Source organism: Vicugna pacos, chromosome 20 (assembly GCF_048564905.1).
Source record: "Vicugna pacos chromosome 20, VicPac4, whole genome shotgun sequence".
In the NCBI taxonomy this organism is placed as follows: Eukaryota; Metazoa; Chordata; class Mammalia; order Artiodactyla; family Camelidae; genus Vicugna; species Vicugna pacos.
Genome location: NC_133006.1, coordinates 40,260,471 through 40,280,710, shown reverse-complemented (window position 1 = coordinate 40,280,710; position 20,240 = coordinate 40,260,471). Strand labels below are relative to the sequence as shown.

At 49.7% G+C, this 20,240-nt stretch overlaps 1 protein-coding gene and 1 long non-coding RNA gene across 3 annotated transcripts in view; one reads left to right on the top strand and one right to left on the bottom strand.

Annotated features, from left to right (window-relative positions):
* LY86 (lymphocyte antigen 86) overlaps window positions 1–20,240 on the top strand; it is a 47,495-nt gene that overhangs the window by 2,997 nt on the left and 24,258 nt on the right. The gene's annotated exons all lie outside the window — the stretch shown is intronic.
* On the bottom strand, window positions 6,780–9,118 carry LOC140687829 (uncharacterized). The gene is made up of 3 exons (XR_012062446.1): window positions 9,049–9,118; window positions 8,274–8,342; window positions 6,780–7,971 (listed from the first exon to the last, which is right to left on the bottom strand). It is a non-coding gene; the product is annotated as an uncharacterized lncRNA (long non-coding RNA).

The window sequence follows — 20,240 nt, the reverse complement described above, 5'->3', positions numbered from 1 at the left end:
ATATATTCCCAAAGCAGCCGCCAGCGTGAGGTCCTGGATGGACCAGGGTGCAGACTCAGGCCTGCAGAAGGGGGAGTGCGGGACCAAAGGCAAGGAGCCCCGCTCACATGGCTGGAGCACCTGGCAAAGCCCGGCGGGCACCAGGCTCCCGAGACCCAGGCAACTCCAGCTGGCAGCGCCCTCTTTGGTCAGAGCACTTGGAAGGCACAGAGGGGCGTGCCCACCAAGCACGAGGTTAGAGGGGTGGGAGGCCGGGAAGTCACTCCCCTCCAAACCCCAACCCCAAACAACAGGCTGGGGGAGAATGTTAATTAAAAGGAAAAGGCGACCCACCCAGAAACTGCGTGTTCTCTGGGCTGGCGTTCCTTCCTTGTCTGGGATGCCTTGTGAAGTGACAGCCCAGGCTCCTGACCCAGCATTTTGTTCTGGGGTCCCAGAGCAGACAAGTGAGCCCCCCCGGAAGTACGCCGGGGTCTCCCAGTGAAACCAGCATCCCAGTATCCCCGCCCCCACCTGGACCGCGCTGCAGTGATTGCTGCGCGGCGGCAGGCAACTTGCACACCAGCATCTGCCAGTCTCCTTGTGAGGGGTCCAAGGAGGCCTCACTGTGCCTCCGTGCCTTCTTGGAATTCTGCGCCAGTTCCCCCTGCAGTGCCTCTCCGCCTTCAGAACAGAAGTGAGCGGTAACCAAGCCAATGGCTGGGAGGAAAAAGAAAAGGATGCTCAGCCCAGAAAGAGCCACTTCCAAGCACAGACTACGGTGAGATTCACACAGGCTGCCGGCCGAGCCAAAGTGACGTCCACGGGCTCCCTCAGCTGAGGCCTGACATCTCCGCCCTGGCCAGGAGGAGCTGCGCCAGCCCCAGTGAGAACCCCAGACTAGAACGACCCGGTTCCCTCTGCCCATCGGCTGTCAGACGCCCTCCCCACAGCTGAGCTCTTTCTTCCTGGGAGGGAGGGCTTCTCTGTCTGTTTCAGTGCTCAGTTCAGTGCTTCCCGTAAGTATTACAAATATCCCTTTAAACAATTAAACTTCTACTTGCATAATTAATAAATCAAAATTTTGTAAATTTAGCAAGTTAATTGTATCGCAGGCATATATATACATGGGTCACAAATGTATTCACAGAATTGTCTTTAGCATCTAAACAAATTCCTTAAAAGCTTTAAAAATCGTTAAAAGCAGGCAAAGCCAGCGCAAGTCATCACAGTAGTTGGTCCACCTACTAGTAACCTTTTCCTAAACTGGTGTCAAAATATTGGTACTGTGGGTTTAACTTTATTAATCATCTTTACATTGATATTTATTCTTCCCTGGATTCTTGTATTTTCCTGGGGGTATGGCAACGTACTCAGTGTTTTCGGTGTTTGTTCAGTACGTTCAGTAGATACTCAGTACACTCAGTATTTTCCTAGGTGTCGAGTATGTTCCAGACCAAAGGTGAAGTCTACCACTCAGACCAGCCAAGGCCTTGAGTTACCAGCCAGTTGACCCTGGGCCTGGTGGCTGGTCAGAAAGTCAAGCTCTCGGCCCTCAAACTTGACCTATTACGTCCTGAGGGCCCTTTAAGCCCCTTCCTTGCACAGAACTCCCTGTACCCTGCTGCGCTCTCATGCTCAGTCGGTGTGGGTTCCCCTGGGTCACTGCGATGTCGCTCATTGTCCTAGCGCTGCTCTGCGTTAAGCGGGCCTGTCAGCGTTGCCGGAAAGGCCTACCTGCCAGCTCAGTGCCAAAGATGTGATCAGAGGGGTCATTCCGAGGAGGTGGTGCGTTCCGTCTGCACAGAGGAGGCTTGTCTTTACAACATTTTGCCAGTCATCCTCTTACAACGTGGCTGTGGACTGTCTCGCGACCTGCACGTTCTCTGTGGCTGCTGGTGCTGGTGTGACTCTGGTCCAGCTTTCAGCCCAATTTTTATATGAGACCACTTGAGCGGGTTGGCCCTTTTGTTCTAATTTCTTCTGAGTCCTTTTGTTATATATATATTTGTTATATATAACATATATATTTCTTTTTCCCCTAGCTTATTCACAATTCTTCGTCCTTACTCCTACCTACTTACAAAGATAGAAAAAATGGTGTTGCTCTCTCTGGTCTATCCAATCGGGTGAAAACACTCTGAGTCTCCAAATAACTAAGAACGAGGCTTCGTGCTCATCCAGTGCTTAGGATGCGACTCAGCTTCCTCCTCATCTTTGTTCAGGCTGCGTCACCCGGACAGGTCTGCTAAGCGGTTCTTAGACAGGATGAGGAGAGATGAGGTCTTCAAAGCCACAGGCACTGCCTTTCTTCCTGGCCCCAGAAGCTGGCGCTGGCCCTCCCCGCTGCAGTCTGCAGTTGCTGTCTGGCTGCAAACAGCGGGGAGGGACGCACGTTCCAGCCCCGGGCCAGGTTCCTACAGCAGCTCCCAGGTGCAGCCTTATGCTGGGAGGCTGAAGGCTCCGTTTCTGACAGTGCACTTTGTGGCCACCTGTTGTGGTCCTGGATGTGAACTGACTTTGAAAGGAGCCAGGGAGGCCAGGGGCTGTCACATGACCCCTTATTTCTCCACAAGCCTGGTGTTCGCAGGCACGTGGGGAGAGGTCGGCATCCTTCCAGCCCCCGCCCACAGGCTCAGAGTACACTGGGGACCTCTTACAGAGCTGGGAAGTGTTCTGGCTGGACAGAACCTCAGGGCTTCAGTCCAAGCACCTCCGTGTTCAAAGGAGGAAACTCAGAGCCCGGGAAGCAACGTGTCCCGACCACAGCCGCAAAGCAGGACCCTCCCAGGCCAGCCCCCCGTCCTCTCTCCGGCCTAAGAGCCGTGATGTGAGCTCACTCAATTTCAGGTCACAGAGACCACCTGCTCCAAGACCAGACCCTCCCCTTCATACCCTCTGCCCCGAAGTGCAAAGGATCCCCTTTCTAGGCAGCCCTTCTCTTAAGGCGGTTTACCCACATCCCTTGTAGCCAGGCCCCTATGAAACAAGACCTTTCTACATACGAGAGACCTACGGGGGCTCATTTATAATACTGAGAGGACCATTTTGTTCCATAAATGCGTATCATTGCAGACTCCATAGAAATGACATCATTTCATGGAGCAGACAAGGCAAGAACTTATTTGGAATAAAAGCTGCCTTCTTCGGTGGTACAAGCCTCACTAAGGATTCCAACACCACTGAGAAAACAAGTAACCATAACAGAGGACCCCTGATGAAAAGACAGCAGGCGACTCAGGCCCCTGAAACCCCAAAGCTTGATGCCAGCAGCCTGCTTCCTTTGCTCCTTCCTCCACATGTAGAAAATCTTGCCAAGTACAACCAGCTCCAGCCACCAAGGCAGATGCCCCAGTCCTCACACCCCACCTCCACTGGGGTTGGCAGGCTCAGCTCTGGGTCTTGGATGATGGCTATTCCAGAAGGGAAATCCTAGGAGCCTCAGTTCTCAGAGGCTAAATTCTAGCCTGACCTACACGGGGCTGCTCGGAACCCAAGCAGGATGGAGAGTGGGCAGAGAGATTGTTTTCCAGGGTGAATGGCTCCTCTGCCTCACATTTGGCTTTGGCTTTAACTAAATGAAAGAGCAATTTTCGTGTGAGTGAGGGTGTACATTTCTCCCCTCTCCCAAAAAATGCATGAGGAGAACATTGTCCATGGCTCTTGGTTGATTTGAACCAGAGGTTGAAAGGAGCGCAGGTTGGCTAGCAAGTATCATGTCCTAGTGCAACTGACGAGCAGGAGGTGACTGCAAAGACTGCCTGCTCTCGGGGTCTCAGCAGAGCTGCCTTCCTTGGGGAACAGACCTTCAGGATTCCAGAAAAGAGGGGCAGGAGAGCAGCAAAAGAGAGCAGGCCACGTGGTTCCTGCAAAACTCCCCGTCTCCTTCCATCCCACCCAACCCAGATGTAGAGCCTGGGTCAAATGCTCAAGTACCCTCATGGAAAAGGCAAACTGTGAGCGAGTGACGTGCGTCAGTTGTAACAAACAACAGAAAGTGGCACTGATAGGAGCCCTTGTTTCGTCTCCACGAGGAAACGACTGTCCGATCCCCACGTCGGACTGTAGGGCCTGGGGTGTCCAGTCTGCCTCGTCTCATGTTTCAAAAGGAAAGTTCCTGATCTAGAAGCACAATCTTCTGTTTTATGAATTTGGCAACTAGTCTGAGTGTCTTTAAACGTGGTGCAGGCCAACAGAGCACCTCTCAAAGCTAAGAGCAGGTCAGGACCTAGCCATGTGCAGCCTCTGCTGTAGGGAGGGGAGAGTTCAGTCTGGCCACGTTACTGAACCAAACTTGGGCCCACTCGCCCATGCACAGAAAGCCAGCCTACTGGCGTGGGGCTGTGCTGAAGGAAAGGGCAGCATTTATTACAGGCACCAAACAAGGAGCCCCTGATGGCCCGTGCTCCAAACACCCAGACTCCCCGATGGCCTTCAGGGAAAGGGTTTTAAAGGCAGAAGGGGCTCAGGCAGAGCCTTAGGTGACCGCCAGAAGGCTTTGGAGGGAATGAGCACCCTGCTGCAGCGCCCGTGTGCGCTGGAATCGCTCACGTACACAGAAGCTCTCACGACGAGGAGACTGGCAGAAGAGAGACCAAGACAACCCACAAAAAATGACCCACGCTTCTGGTCTCCACATCATGGAAAACAGCCTTGCTGCAAAATACCTGGGTAAAATGGGACACAAATATTTTTAAATGCATAGCTGAGCTTGCAAGAAAAAAAAATAAGTGGGAGGTCTCCAGAAGCCAAAACTAAGAGAAAGCACAAAAGCAGAGTGAAAGCCAGCACCTAAGCCATGTCCGCCCCCAGAACAGTTGTCTGTCTCCAGGAGCCAGACGTGGCTTCCACGGCTGTGTGGGAGCCTGGCAACCATGCCTTGTGCTGCACAAGATGGAAATCGGTCCCACCATGAAGCCAGGACCTTCAAAGAGTTACAGACACAATAAAAAAGTGGGTAAGAAAAAAATACACTCTTCAGCAAAATGGAAGACAAGGAAACGTATCTGACTCTGCCTGGCCTCTGGAGGAAATAGGCCTTCCCTGAGAATCGGTCGCCCCAGACCTGATATCACCACAGGTTTGGGGCTTAAGTGAATGTTATCTTCATGATCCAGGAAGTCCCAAGCCGAGAAACTTAATTAAAGTAGGTCTTGATTGGGAACACCTGGGGCCAACTGGCAAGATAAAATGTAGATTATCTCTGGAGGGACACACTTTCAGTTCAGATTTCACATGATTTCTCAAGATTGAGTTCACAATCCAAAATTTTAAAACACTAAGAAATAAACGACCATGAGGGAAAGTCATCAGAAAAACAAATAGCAGAACCATATCCCTAACTACATAAGATTTAGAGAATATAAGCTACAGAATATAAAATAAGAACATGTCATTTGTTAAAAGTTAAAAGAAAAGAGGGAACCTAAAATGTGAGCAAGGGAAAATACAATGTCCAAAAAAAAAAAAAAAGAGCCAAAAGATTTGAAAAAGAATCAAACAGAAGCCCTTAAAATAAAATATATAATTGTTGAACTAAAAAAAATAAGGGTTAGGTTAAAACAGATTTAAAAATAGCTTAGTGAGAACTAATGAACTGGATGAACGATCTGGAGATACTACTCCAAATGCATCCCAGAGAAACAAAGAGACATGAGCTCCAGCTACGAAACAAAATAGAGAGAACAGGGACACAGCAACTTCTAAAGAAAGAAATGCTGGGATTCTCTGGAATTAATAAAAGATATGAATCTTCAAATTCAGTAAACACAACAATTCCCACGTGGGGTTCATGAGAATTCCTCAGCTAGACCATCGGAGTAAAACCACGAGCTAACAAAGGCAAGAGACAACTGGTGCAGGTTTTATCGCAACAGCAGGACACTGAGGAAAAAGAAAACCCCCGTTAACCTCGAATTCCGTATTTAGCGAAATACCACTCAAAAATAAGATGGAACTGAAGGCTTTTTTTGACAACCAAATCTAAAGCCACCAAGAGACTCTCAGGGGGGATGGAATTTTATAAAGGGTACTTCAAAAATGAAATAAAATGATCCCAGAAATAAGTTCTGAAACACAAGATGGAATGGGAGGGAAAGACTGAGAAATTTAAATAAGCAGTAAATGTGAGGATGATAATGGTACCTAATTTGAAACAAGAATGTATTTTTCCTATTGTGTTGAATTAACCTAAAAGTTAGCAGCTTAAAACATTATTATCTCACAGTTTTTAATGTCTGATTATTTCATTTTATATATATATAAAATACATATATATCATATATATATGTATCACAACTTGTTTACCCAGTCATCCATCAATGAACATTTAGGTTGTTTCTATGACTTGACCCTTGTAAATTATGCTGCTATGAATATGGAGGTAAAGATACCTCTTTGAGTTAATGTTTGTGTTTCCTTTGGACATGCTCCCAGAAGTGGAATTTCTAGATCATATGGTAGTTTATTTTTAATTTTTTGAGGGTCTACCAGATTGAATTTTAAAAACCATCTCTCCACTCTTTAGAGAAATGTACCTAAAAGACAGATCGCCAGTCAACATCACATTTAATGGTGAGACACTGGAAGTGTTCTCTTTAAAACCAAGAACTGAGCAAGAGTGCCCACCCTCATCACTTCTATTCAACATTGCACTGAAGGCCCTAGCCAGCACAGTAAGACAAGAAAAATAAAATGCTTAAGGATTTGAAAAGAGGATACGAAATATTATTACATGCATACAGTATGACTGCTGACATAGAAAAACCTAATCTAAAATTTTTTTGGAATTAATGAGAGAGTTGAATTAACAGTTTATTTTGGGACTAACATATTACATGATTCCAAGACATAGCTAGCATGCATAGCGTTGGCTAACCCGTCTTCACAGCTGTAGAGTGTATCATTATTTGCAAAGACTACAATTGTATACATTCTCCTTTTGATAAATATTTAGGTTCTTCCAATTTTTCACAATGATCAACTGTCATGGGCGTCTATGTCTTCTTATGTCAGGAAAAGCTTCCCAGCCCAAGACTCTCCTTTCCATTTCTCTGCAGCTTAAGTCTGGGCAAAGGTATGTAGAAGAATTTCTCTAGCTTCACCAGTTTTGTCTAGTAATGTTTCCATACAGTAATAGTTTTTAAATGCCATGTTCTGAAAACACACGAACAGATGGCAAGAAAAGGCTGTAAGATATCCAAATGGTTCCAGCGGTGGTGTGAAGGCGACGGGTGAGGTGTTGAGTGAAACTTCGCTGGGATCAGCTCTCAGGCTGCACTGAACTCGCGTGCTGGTCCGTGGGGGCAGGAAGGCTGCGCTTGCTCTGCAGGTGCACAATTCGCATTTATTCATCTGAAGCCAGGTCTCCCATCTTATTTTTCAGGCCTGTTTGCTATCTTCCAACAGAACTCTCTTTATATTTTTAGCAAGAGTATTTTTAATCCTCTAATCAAGAGGGAAATAATAGGATTGTGTTGATTCAGAAAGCAGAGAAATGAGTCCTTTTCTTAATTAGGAATCTCACTTGCTGGCAGAGGGTCCAAGCCAAAGGCAGCTGGTTCTCCCCTCCTCCAGCATCGACCAGTGAGTGCTTGCGGCCCTGCCACTCACGCCGTGGGAGACTATTTCTGGGTGGTCTGTGTCACACAGATGAGAAGCGTCTCCCACGTTCCCGTCAGGGACAGATTTATTGCCAGGTCGGAATATCCAGCAGACCCATCCTGCTCCATCTCACGATGTGAGAAATGCAGGGAGACACTGAACTGGTTGTGGGATGAGGAATCTGGCTTCCCTGATTTCAGTACAGGACACAGGAACTCCCAATGGGTACCCACTCCACCTTCTCGGGAAATCTCCATGGTATCTTTAGGAAGAGTCGATTGCATGTCCTAGAGATACTGCCTCTTATTCTCCGGTGAAGAATGAGTCTGTGATCCCCCCTGAACACTTTGTCTTCCTTCCAGTGTCTTCTGTGAGGCACCTGTGCTCATCCTAAATCAGAGTGGTCACATTCAGAAACAGTGTCCCCTTTGCCGACTGCTAACAGTGAAGAGGAGGGTCTTTCCACCTGTTATAGACTAGACGTGTCTCCCCCAAAGTTCCGTGCTGAAGCTCTAAACCCCAGTGTGATGGTATTTGGAGGTGGGGTCTTGGGAGGTGACTAGGGTTAGCTGAGGTCAATAGGGCGGGGCTCTGTAATAGGATTAGTGCCTTTATACTAATATATATATTAGTATATGTATTATACGCTCGCTCTCTCTGCCACATGAGCACACATCCAGAAGCCTACAAACCTGGAAGAGGGTTCCCACCAGGCCCCGAATCAGCCAGCATCCTGATCTTGGACTCTCCAGCCTCCAGATCTGTGAGAAATGAATGAACACCCAGTCCGTGGCATTTTGTGATGACAGCCCAACAGACTAGGATAGCGCATCGGCTCCGTCAGTAGGCTTGCTTCCTAGGAAGGGTGTAAATTGATGTTTCTTCATGTGGGTCTGATGGGGGAGCAGAGGCAGCAGTGGACGATTCATTACCAAGCATGGGGAGAGAAACGCTCGAGGGGGAGACATATAGAGTAAATTGACCTCGTACTAGAATGAACTTGGGGGAACAACTCTCAAGAATTATCACTTGTTCTGCAGGACTCCAGGTGACCAAGTGTGACCAAAACTGCCTCGGGGGCCCTGAACGCAGCACTGGGAAAGAAGGGGGGATGGTACAGAAGGAAACCCCGTCACGGTTGGTCCTCCAGGCTGCCCTGCCCCATCCAGGCATTAACAGTTAGCCATGGCTGTGTGCACACAGCACGGCTCCTAGTGTTCCATCATTCGTGGGAGCGTCAGTCTCCTATCATGGAGGGAGTTTTGCCAGAACCTTGAAGGCTGAGTGGGCATTGACGCTGTTGACCCCACGTTGACTGCAAGCCCCTCTCCTGATTCCTCACAGGGGACAAGATTCTTTGGTAAGAGTTTCTCTTCAGAGGACCTGCCTACAACGCTGGAGGGAGTGTAAAATGTACAGCCACTCTGGAAAACGGACTGTTTCTTATAAAACCAAACGTGCACTTACCTTTGCATGTTCTTCGCCCAGCAATCTCAGTCCGGGTATTTATCCCAGAGAAATGAAGACTATGTTCACACAAAAGCCTGTAGGTGAAAGATCATAACAGCTTTATTTGTAATAGCCCCAAACTGGCCAGAGGTCCTTCAACAGGGGAGTAAACGAGTTACATCCACTCTGCAGAAAACAACTCAGCAACAAAAATGAACGAGCTACTGACACACACAACCCCTTGGATGGGGCTCCAGGGCACTAGGCAGAATGAAAAGACCCAGTCTCAAAAGGCTGCATATGTGGTGGTCATTTTGTAATGTATGAAACTATTGAATCACTATGCTATACACCTGAAACTATATAATACTGTAAGTCAATTTTACTTCAATTACATATATATACATATATTTATAAGATGTGTATATATATGTGTGTGTGTGTATATATATATATGGCAAGTTAAGAAGAAAGCTTACCTACTCTATGGTTCTATTAATATAACCTTCTCAAGATGACAAAATTGCATTGATGGAGCCGAGACTAGTGGTTTCAGGGTAGGGAAGGGAGAGGTAGGGTAGGGAGTGGCTGTCAAAGGGCAGCATGAGGAAGGTTGTGTCTGTATCTTGATTATGTTGGTCGTTACATGGGATAGAATTGCACAGAACTGCACATGCCCCCGTGTGCACGCACACACACGAACACATGTGAAAAGTGGTGAAATCTGAGAGTGATCTGTGGCTTGCATCAGTGTCCATGTCCTGGTTTTGAGATCCAGTTATGTAAGACGTTAGCGTGACGGGAGGTTCCTAAAGGACACACAGAACCTCTCTGTACTCTTTTGCAACTTTCTATAAGTCTATCAGTATTTCAGAATAAATAGTTTTTAAAAAAAGACCTGACCCCTAGCTTTGAGCCAGCGTCTCATTTTCAGGAATACTGTCAGCAGGGCTGGTCCCCACCCCGCACACAGTGCAGACTCCCCAGCCCTGGCCTCTAGCGCATCTGAGGAGCTGGCACCAGAAGAAAGTGTGGAGCTTAAAATGGTGCCAAGTTCCTCCTTTTTCAGGTGAGGCAGCGCAGGGAGGCGGGGTGATGGCTGGCTGTCATCCCGACAGAATTCTAAGTAGGAGCAGTTGTTCCTAGAACTTCGCTGAGAAAGAATTCCCTAAAGCAGCCTGGACGGCTGGAGTGAGACGGGACTGGGGTGTTGTTTCTGTGGGTGGGTGTTTATGTGTGTGGTGTGTGTGTGTGTGTGTGTATGTGTGTGTGGGTGTGTGTGTGTGTGAGTGGTGGGTGTGTATGTGTGTGGGCGTGTATGTGTGTGGTGGGTGTGTGTGTGGGGGGGGCGTGTATGTGTGTGGGTGGGTGTGTATGTGGGTGGGTGTGTATGTGTGTGGGCGTGTATGTGTGCGGTGGGTGTGTATGTGTGTGGGCGTGTATGTGGGTGGGTGGGTGTGTACGTGTGTGTGTACGTGTGTGGTGGGTGTGGGGGGGCGTGTATGTGTGTGGGTGGGTGTGTATGTGTGTGGGTGTGTATGTGTGTAGGTGGGTGTGTGTGTGGGTGTGGGCGTATATGTGTGTGGTGGATGTGTATGTGTGTGGTGGATGTGTATGTGTGTGGTGGGCGTGTATGTGTGTGGTGGGTGTGTATGTGTGTGGTGGGCGTGTATGTATGTGGGTGGGTGTGTGTGTGTGGGTGTGGGCGTATATGTGTGTGGTGGGTGTGTATGTGTGTGTGGGGGCGTGTATGTGTGTGGGTGGGTGTGTATGTGGGTGGGTGGGTATGTGCGTGGTGGCTGTGTATGTGTGCGGTGGGTGTGTATGTGTGTGGGCGTGTATGTGTGTGGGTGGGTGTGTATGTGTGTAGGTGGGTGTGGGCGTATATGTGTGTGGTGGATGTGTATGTGTGTGGTGGGCGTGTATGTGTGGGGGGGGCGTGTATGTGTGTGGGTGGGTGTGTATGTATGTGGGTGGGTGTGTGTGTGTGGGTGTGGGCGTATATGTGTGTGGTGGGTGTGTATGTGTGTGGTGGGCGTGTATGTGGGTGGGTGGGTATGTGCGTGGTGGCTGTGTATGTGTGCGGTGGGTGTGTATGTGTGTGAGTGTGTACGTGTGTGGTGCGTGTGTTTAAGGGCTGCAAAGGCAAACCATTTTGCTGTCAAGCAGGAATCAGGGGTGCAGGAATTCAGGCCCACGCGACGGGTACCCAGTTCCTTGTCAGAGATGTTGAAGTAGCCCCTCCCGCTCTTACTTTCTCGGCATCTACCCAAAATCGGAAGAATTAAATTGCGGGCACGCTGTGAATGCTGCTCTGGTTTCAGGTGTGTGTCCCAAACACAGTGGAACTGGAGGACTGTTTACCGCCCCCTCCCCGGACTGAGTTCAGAGAGCTAGGACAGGAAGAGTAATCTTTATGTCTGTGTGTAAGGAGAGGGCAAACTGAGGTTCAGACTTATTAAAAAGGAAACACGTTAGCAAAACTTTTGAGGAGCTAAAGGACCAGGTGACCTATTTCCAACATCAGTTCAGTTACAGCTAAGGTGACATGGTCCTTACTTTCCCACCCTAACCCCCCATGTGATTGTTTATCAATGTTCCTTCATTCACTCAACAAACATTTACCCAGCCCCCTTCTCGTAGTGCAATGAGCCAGACAAGGAATTGTCGGAGGGGGGAATTCAGAAACAGTAAAGGAGCTGTGAGTTGGGCGTTTCCTTTCATCCTGAAATTCGTAGGGAGATATACTCTGGATTGTCTGTTTATAGCTTCAACCCTCTCTCCTGAAAGAGGAAAAGTTGTTCTTGGGGGTACAGCCTGTATTTGTGCCTGTGTCCAGGGACAGAAACAGCTGCTCAGTAAGGAAAATCATGCTCAGGGAAAGAGTTGATGGATGAGTTGACATTCTGTCCGCAGAGGTCACGGACGCCTGCAGACAGAAGTCAGACATGCACGACATAATACAACATGCTCCGCCGAGAGTGGTACCCAACCCAGCACCTGGGCTGCTTTCCTAAGCACAGAGGGTGTTGGAAAGCAAAGCTGATCAGGCTACAAAAGACGGGGCTGGCGTTTTAAGCATTTCCTTCATTAAGGCTGACGTCTATTATTTACAAACACAAGTTGTTTTTTTGTTTTGGTTGCATTTCGAGGGTTGCTTGGATCCCCACCCACAAATGATCGCTGTCCCCTTCAGCTCGGGGCTCAGCGGAGCCCCCGCAGGTCCTGGCTCCCCACCACGGCTGCCCCTCCCTCTGTGCCCTGCCCTGTGCGCCACCCCCACCCCACAGCTGACTGTCCATCTTCTGCTCTGCTCTACCCAGCCCTGGTCGCCCCATCTCATACCTTTCCCTGCGTGAGTTAGTGTTTGGCATTAAGTCGAAGCTCCTGAAGTTAAATAGGAAAAAAAAAAATCCCTTAGGGGCTGTTACAAGGGTTCTAACTAAGCAGATCCCTGCCTTTCTTGCAAGAATTCCTTCGCAAGTCACTCCGGGAGTTGCTGAGGCCCCAGGGACCTGGTAGCTTCCAAGTGCTCAGCACACAGATGAGGAGAAACATTTTGTTATTTCTCTAGAGAGGGAGGTTAGAGAGATGAAAACGGAGGGAAGGAGACAGGAGCAGGATGACAGGTAGCCTGGGGGTGGGGGTTGCTTCCCTGAACCCCCTAAGTCTTCACAAATTCTGTGAAACTTGGGAAAAGGTTTGTAAGGAGATTCCTTAGGAAATCCGTGAAGGGGGTAAACTTTCAGCCTGAAGTGATGCAAAGCAGGTCTAGGAGCCCCGCCGGCAGCTCCCCCACCGGGGAGTGCGCGCAGAACTGCTGTGGCCCCCAACAAGACTGGGTGAATTCCTCGGCGCCCAGGCAGCACCGGGACCCTGGGGGGGACCCAGGCGGCAGTAACTGTACAGAACTGCCCAGAAGACTCCACTGCGCAGCCAGGTCGGGGAACCGGTGGAGAAAGCCATCCCCTACACAAATGGCGATCGGCGCGATCCTGCTTCCACCTCGAGGGCTGCAAGGGCCTCGCTGACATCTGGGTTTTGTTTCAGAAACATCTCTTGAGCTTACAGAAATTATTTTGAAACTAGAGTGGTCTTGCATTAAGAAGAAAAATTTGAGAAGAGGTTGGCTTCATTTTCTGCAACTGCAGAAATGTGAGAATATTGCGTTTCCGATAGGATCTACCTTTTTTCCTCAACTATCCGGGGTCCACTATGCACCCAGCACTGGCCTGGATGCTTCCCATGCATTATGTTTCTCAATTCCTACAAATACCTTCTAATGCCTCTGCGTTGTTCTCTGGCTATGCCAGCGTCCTTTGGGCTGAGAAACAGCTGTCCCTTTGCAGATGACAGTGGCCTGTGCAATCCTAGCCAACAAGCCCGGAAAACTGCGGCTCTGGGTTTGCCCTGTCCCTCCCCATGATCAGCCTGAGGTGTGACAGAAGCAGGGACTCAGCACGTGTGTTTGGACTCTTGCCTCTGCCCCACGTTCTGCTTCTTTCTTCAGTTAGTCAGCCTCCCTTGCCTTTGGTCTCTCATGCACAGCAGTGTGAGGACAGAGGCTGAGTCTGGAGACTTGAGACGGTCACTCGGCTGCCCTGGATCTCAGCCCCCGCATCACAAAACGGGACATTAATACCTGACGCCCTGGCCACTCATGAGGCTGAGAGAGAATCAGTGATTCAAATACATGTTATTTCTCCTAGGGCAGTCTACCCAGGCAACAGAAATGCAAGCCAAAATAAACAAATGGGACCTAATTAACCTCATAAGCTTTTGCACAGCAAAGGAAACCATAAAAAAAAAACAAAAGGACAACCCAGGAATGGGAGAAGCTATTTGCAAATGATGCGACTGACAAGGGCTTCATTTCCAGAATACACAAACAGCTCAGACAACTTAGTAACAAAAAAAAAGCAACTCAATCCAAAAATGGGCAGAAGACCTAAACAAGCAATTCTCCAATGAAGACATACAAGTAGCCAATAGGCATGTGAAAAAATGCTCAATATCACTAATTATCAGAGAAATGTAAATCAAAACTACAATGAGGTGTCACCTCACACCAGTCAGAATGGCCGTCATTCAAAAGTCCACAAGCGAGAAATGCTGGAGGGGCTGTGGAGAAAAGGGAACCCTCCTACGCTGCTGGTGGGAATGCAGTTTGGTGCAGCCCCATGGAAAACAGTATGCAGATTCCTCAAAAGACTAAAAATAGACGTACCCTGTGATCCAGCAGTCCCGCTCCTGGGCATGTCTCTGGAGGGAACTCTAATTGCTGGGGGAAAAGGGGAGGGGGGAGGGATAAATGGGGAATTTGAGATTTGCAGATACTAACTACTATATATAAAATAGATAAACAAGTTTATACCATTAAAAAAAATGTTAGAACCTCCTGGTACTTTGGGTTCAAATCCTGTTCTCTAAATAAGCAACGACAGGCTGATGTCACTCGTCATCTCCCAGCCAGGTTGCCAAGCCCTGTCGCCCATGCGTCATGCTGGGGACAAACATCTTAGCTGTCTCTCTGGAGCCGTGCCCCGTCCGTGACTTTCAGAGGCAGGAGGGGACTCCTTTGCAGCACCTCCCACATTTGAGGAAAGCCCCAGAGCGCATCTTCACAACGTCACCCACCGTCAAGTCAACCGCCCTGTCCATCGTGGCCCGGGGCTTGTCCCTGTCAGAGCAGGGACAGATTGGCAGGACCTGCGGATATAAGATATGACACTGGCTGTGTCTTGGTGCCACCAAACGCTGCCATGGTTCCCACAGTTCCTAGGCCCAGGAATCCAGGAGCCCACAGACGGCCTTCCGTGGAGGGTTCTGCCTGCTAGCGCAGTCCGAATCCTCACCCTGGACGTGCAGTGGAGACGCACACTCTGAAATCTAATCTTCCAGAAAAAGACAGAGCAGCCTAGTTTTCCTCAGTCTTCCTGCCTCCCACGGGCTGACCTCAGATTAGTAACAGGGCGTTAAACAGTTATCAACATCAAGCCGAACAGGCAAATCCCCGGTGCTTCTAGACTTGGGGGAAGTTGGTCATTTGGGCTCTGGGCTCTGGGGAAACTGGCCTGGTCGGGAGCTGGCCCCGCCGTGGTCCCACAGCAGTGAGCACTGTCCAGCCCGCATCAGATAGTTAATTAATACTGTTGAAAGAATAAAGAGGAACCCTGTCACTAAGACTGAGTTTAAACTGCAAAGGGGCCAGGCCAGGTCGGGCGCAGCGAGCCCGTGGGAGACATGCCCGGCCCACGGCAGACCGGGTGACTCGACACTGATACAAAATGAGAGATTCGAGTATCCGTGCATCTTTTATTGAGCCTATTTTTTGGTCAAAAAGCATCATCTGATTTGCCTTTGTGTCCCCGAGGCCTAGCGTTCTTCTGCCTTGTGCGAGGAACTTGGTAAAAGGAATGAGAAGCTACATCACAGTTTCCATCCTGGAGCCACTAAGGGGCTCCGTCACCTGTAAGAGAAGGTCAAGTTTGCTCTGACCCTCACGTTGAGATTCCACGTGGCAACGTGTTACCCCCTTGGTAACCCAAGGTTCAACTGTGCACTCAGTGTTCATTGTCCGTCTACGCCCAAGGAGCAAAAATCAGCCGTAACAGCCCCAAATGGGGCGTTACCTTCCTGGAGACTTCGGGTGGGGGTCGTGGGTGAGAGCGTGTCTTCACTGCCGTTTATCTCTTTGTCTCTAATGTCTCTGTGATGATACAGAAACCATCTCCTCCTCAGCTCATGGAAGCCAGCCTCGGGGTTATTCCGAGGAAGCGGGCTTCAGAGGCCAAGGGGCACAGGCAGGTCCGTGCCCCTCCCATTTCTTTTGCATACAGAGGCAGACAAGGTGAGGGAGCCAGAATTTTGAACGTGGCGGCCCAAACCTACCTTCCCACTCGGAGACGAACCCCCCCCCCAGTCTAGCAGGCAGCCCGCGGGGCGCAGGGCCTCCTGCCCGCTCTGTAACGAGCACACAGTAGATGTTCCACTGTGACTGTGTTCATTGTACTTTGGGTGTGTTTGAGATCAGGAACTGTGTTTAAACACTTTGCACACCCACTCCACATAGCAGAGCTGAAGACGCAGGGAGCTAGGTCGTGTATCCGCCCCTGGCTGTGTGAGCCGATTCCCAGTGGAATGCTGATGGGGAGACTTCGGCGGCGGGGGGGGGGGCAGGGTATGATTATTTGAAATAATGGCCCATCAGGGGGCTTTGCTGCACTGTCTTCTAGTAATAAGATTTGACAGGTGGACAGAAGGAAAGATCTGGAAACAACAGAACAACGAGCTAGAATACCTTCACCACCTTGTAAGTCTTCTTCTTCAAAGGCGGGGAAGGAAGGTGAGGGAAGGGGGAAAGGAACTCACCCCAGTTCAGCAAGGACAGAAAAGAGGAAATTAATTTTGTGTTGCCATGGTAATGGATTTCCAGCAATGGCAGTTTGCCAAAGCCTTCCTCACAGTCTTTTTTGAGAGATCCACAGTGACCCTTGAATGCTATCCTAGGAATCACACGAGACATTGAAAACACCCCAATCAAAACACAGCCGTGCGGGAAGGCAAACTTTCAGAACCAGGCCCAGCCAGGCCTGGACTGTAAACAGAGAACAATCCTGCAGGACTGGCAAACACCCCTCCTAAGGGAAGAAGTCAGAAGCAAGATCTGTTTGTTATTTTGTTTTATTTGGAAAAGAATTCTGCAAGATGGCAGAGGTACATCTGCTGACATCTGGCCTGGGACTCGATTTCCAGCCACACTCAGGAACTCCATCCTAAGGGCCAAAGCGAACATTCCCTGTTATTACGGTAATAACGGTGATGTACCGACCCCTTCCCAAAGAGCCTTCCAAGGGAGGGGAAATCACCATCACTGGCTTCGAAACTCAGGCTTCCCAAGGAATCACCGGCACCCATCAAAGCTGGAGGTAAAAGCCCAACTTCCCTTCTGCCTTCATCAGACTGTCCGACCTTCTCTCGTCTCCTTCTGCTTATCCAACCAGCTGACGAACCTCTACGATCAGTAGACTCTGAATAAAGCAGGTGATCCTCCACCGTGTGTGGGCCTCGTCCAATCAGGTGAAGGCCTTAAGACTGAGATGTCCTGAAAGAACGGCAATTCAGTCTCAAGTCGGCAATATAGAAACACAGCCTGAGTTTCTGGTCTGCTGGGCTGCCCGGTAGATTTCAGGTTGTCAGCTGCACCCAGTTCCTATCCTAGGAGCCGATTCCTTAAACTAAATCTCTCCACAGATGATCGACAGGTATCACATATGCTGTGTACATGACGTATGTTCTCCATGCCCTGTGTCTATGTCAGCACCTATTTATGTATCTATTCCAGTGCTTCTGTTTCTCTGAAGAACTGTAACATACTGGGTTTTATTACATAACAAGAAATAACCGGTGCTACTTTATGAACCGACCAGAAGCAGGCCAGTTGTGCTCGCAATCTGTTGGCCCAAGTTTCCCTTCCCTCCAAAACTGTTAAGAGTCGAGTTCACGGTGCCTCTGAGTGACGGGCTGAGGGCAAGCCCCTCCCTCGCCTCTGCTGTGCGCTCGACCCTCACCGAGCCTCGCTCGCCTCCACTGGAAACACGCCATGTCGTGTGTAACAGCCCTGGGGCAGCCTGGTTCCTGCCAACAGCACCCTCAGGAAGCAACTCCAGCTTCTAAAGTCATGTGGGTCCCAGGGAAGGAGCCACGAACGTTACGGTATTTTAGAAGCAAGTCAGTGTTCTGGATCTCAAGATGTGGTCCATCAAAGTGCTGGCGGGAGCCCAGAGAAAGAAGGAGGGGAGGAAGGAGGGAAGAGGAAGTGGGAAGGAGAGGAGAGCAGACTACCTTCGGGCAGCAGGAAGGACACGGACAACCTTGGGTGGACTTGGACCGGAACGTGGGAAAGGCTGGCAGAGGAGAGGCTGAAGGGGTGTCAGCTCTTTTCCAGGGTGCCACTGAGGAAGGACTTCCGTCCTCCCACGGGAGCAAGAGAGCCAACGCTCCGCCCACTTTGCAATGGCTCTTAAAACCCAAGCAACAGAACGGCAAGCACAGGCGCGCACGCACACGCTGTGCAAGTGCCTGTAGGACCAGCGGGATTTGAAGACGCTCTGTGAATTGTGCCAGCGTCGACCTCCTGGTTGGATGTCGTGCTCTGCGGGAGGTGTCACCGTGGGAAGATGCTGGGTGAAGGATGTCTGGAACTTCTCTGTATCTTTTTGCAACTTCCTTTGAAAATACCATAACTTCAAAGTACAAAGTTCAAAGAAAGCTCAAGCAGAGCTATGAAATATGGAAGATGGGATGGGCTGCATGAGAGCTGGCCCCTCCTCTGTCCCTCACACCACCCAGTCAGCGACACAGCAGCCGCCCCGGGTCCAGCCCCGCCCGGGAGACCACAGGCCACCAACAGAGCTCAGAAGACTGGCTCTGGAGCAGAGACGGGTGAAGACTCCGCACACGCTAAGCCCATGTGTTTATCTCAGTCTGCTCTGCTCCACGGGGGAGCGTGGAACAGGCCCAGGACACGTTTGACTGTCGCCGCTGGCGGCTTCCCCACCCGCTTCCTCCCGCCCCCAGGATTTATATCTGCTCTTTGGAGGAGCCTGCCTTCCAGGCACACGTGTCCCGGGGGCGTGGGGGCAGCGGGGCAGTTTGGGGCACGTCGGGCTCACTCAGTGTAAGTACCACCCTCCCCCGGGCGGACGCCGCACACGTGGACAGAACAGACAGAAAGAGCCTGCAGCCTGGAGTCTAAGGAGAAAAGATGTGAATGAACAGATCACGTATTTCCCCACGGAGCTTGGCCTCTCTCCTCAGCTCACGTGCGACCACACAATGAAGGGTCTGGAAGAAACATCCATCTCTGCTCTCAAAGCCCAGGACATCGGCTCTCGTGAACTGTCCAGTTGTGTTCTTTCAGGAGATCCAGATGCACATAATCCAGTTTATATGCGATAAAAATTACCCGAGGCAAGTGTCCAAGGGAAAGCCTTCTCCCCGTCAACTTTATTTTTTATCATCTTTACCTTGATGTTTATTCTCACCTGTATTCTTATATTTCCCTGGGGTTATATTTAGTTCAGGATGTTCCTAGGTGTCATATAGTAGGTTCCAGATCAAAGAGGAAGGCTATCACTCAGGCCAGACAAGGATGCCTCAATTCTTATACGGTGTAAGAAAAACTACTTTAAAAAATGCAACCTGCTGTCTTTTATTTTGCTAGGTGTTCCGGAGGCATTTGCCTGGCAATTGAGAAAATAATTCTTTAAAGCAGTGGTTCTCCACCCAGGAATACGTGGCAGACGTTTTCGGTTGTCACGCTGGAGTAGAGGGCGGTCCTCCTGGTATCTGGTGCGTGAAGGTGTGCTAACATCCTACAGTGCACAGGTCAGCCCCCACCAAAAAACAAGGATTTCCACCCCAAAATGGCAATAGTAACAAAGCTGAGAAACCCGGTTTTAAAGCTCTCAGCAAGCTGACCACCTCTAAGCCCTGTTATTCATTCAACAAACCACTACCTGGAACCTGGTACAATCTTATGCCCCTATGCTGGGCCCCGAGGCGGGGAGCCTGCCTGGCAGGACCTCGCAGAGGAATGACCGGTTTACAAGAAAGTCTAACGTAGCGCAGAGCGCGCTAAGCGCCCGAGTGAAAACGCAAGTCAGCGGGCGGAAGCTGCAAGCGCGTGGGGGACGGAAGGCGCGGATGGCACTTTCCCCGAGACGTCTGCAAGCTGCACATTCGCTCTCAAACGTAAAATTCACTCTCAAACATAAAGCTGAAATAACAGCACGGAAAGAGCACCAAGCCCCAAAGCGCGTTTTAAGCGATCTTTCTGTTTTTATACTCACGTCTCCAGAGACGAGCAGCCTACTGCTTTCTTTGAGACTTTGTTCCTTTAATGAGGATGATTTTCCTAACAGGAATATTCTCCCTGTGCCAGGGACATGCTTTGCTTCCTTCTCCCGCCCCAGGCTGCTCTCTCCAGCTATACCTTTAAAATATTGATAAGCAGACAGCATGATTCTGTAATTGCTAATCAGCTGAGCGACACATGCTTAGCCTCTCTCACCCTTCCTCAGAAAACAACTTAAATTTATTCACAATTTTGAGGATGCATTTTCCTAAATGGCTATGAGTTGGCCTCTTTTTCAATGCTGAGCGCCAAACGTAGCAGGAACGAGTGTCTGTGTGCCCCCTGCCCCCAT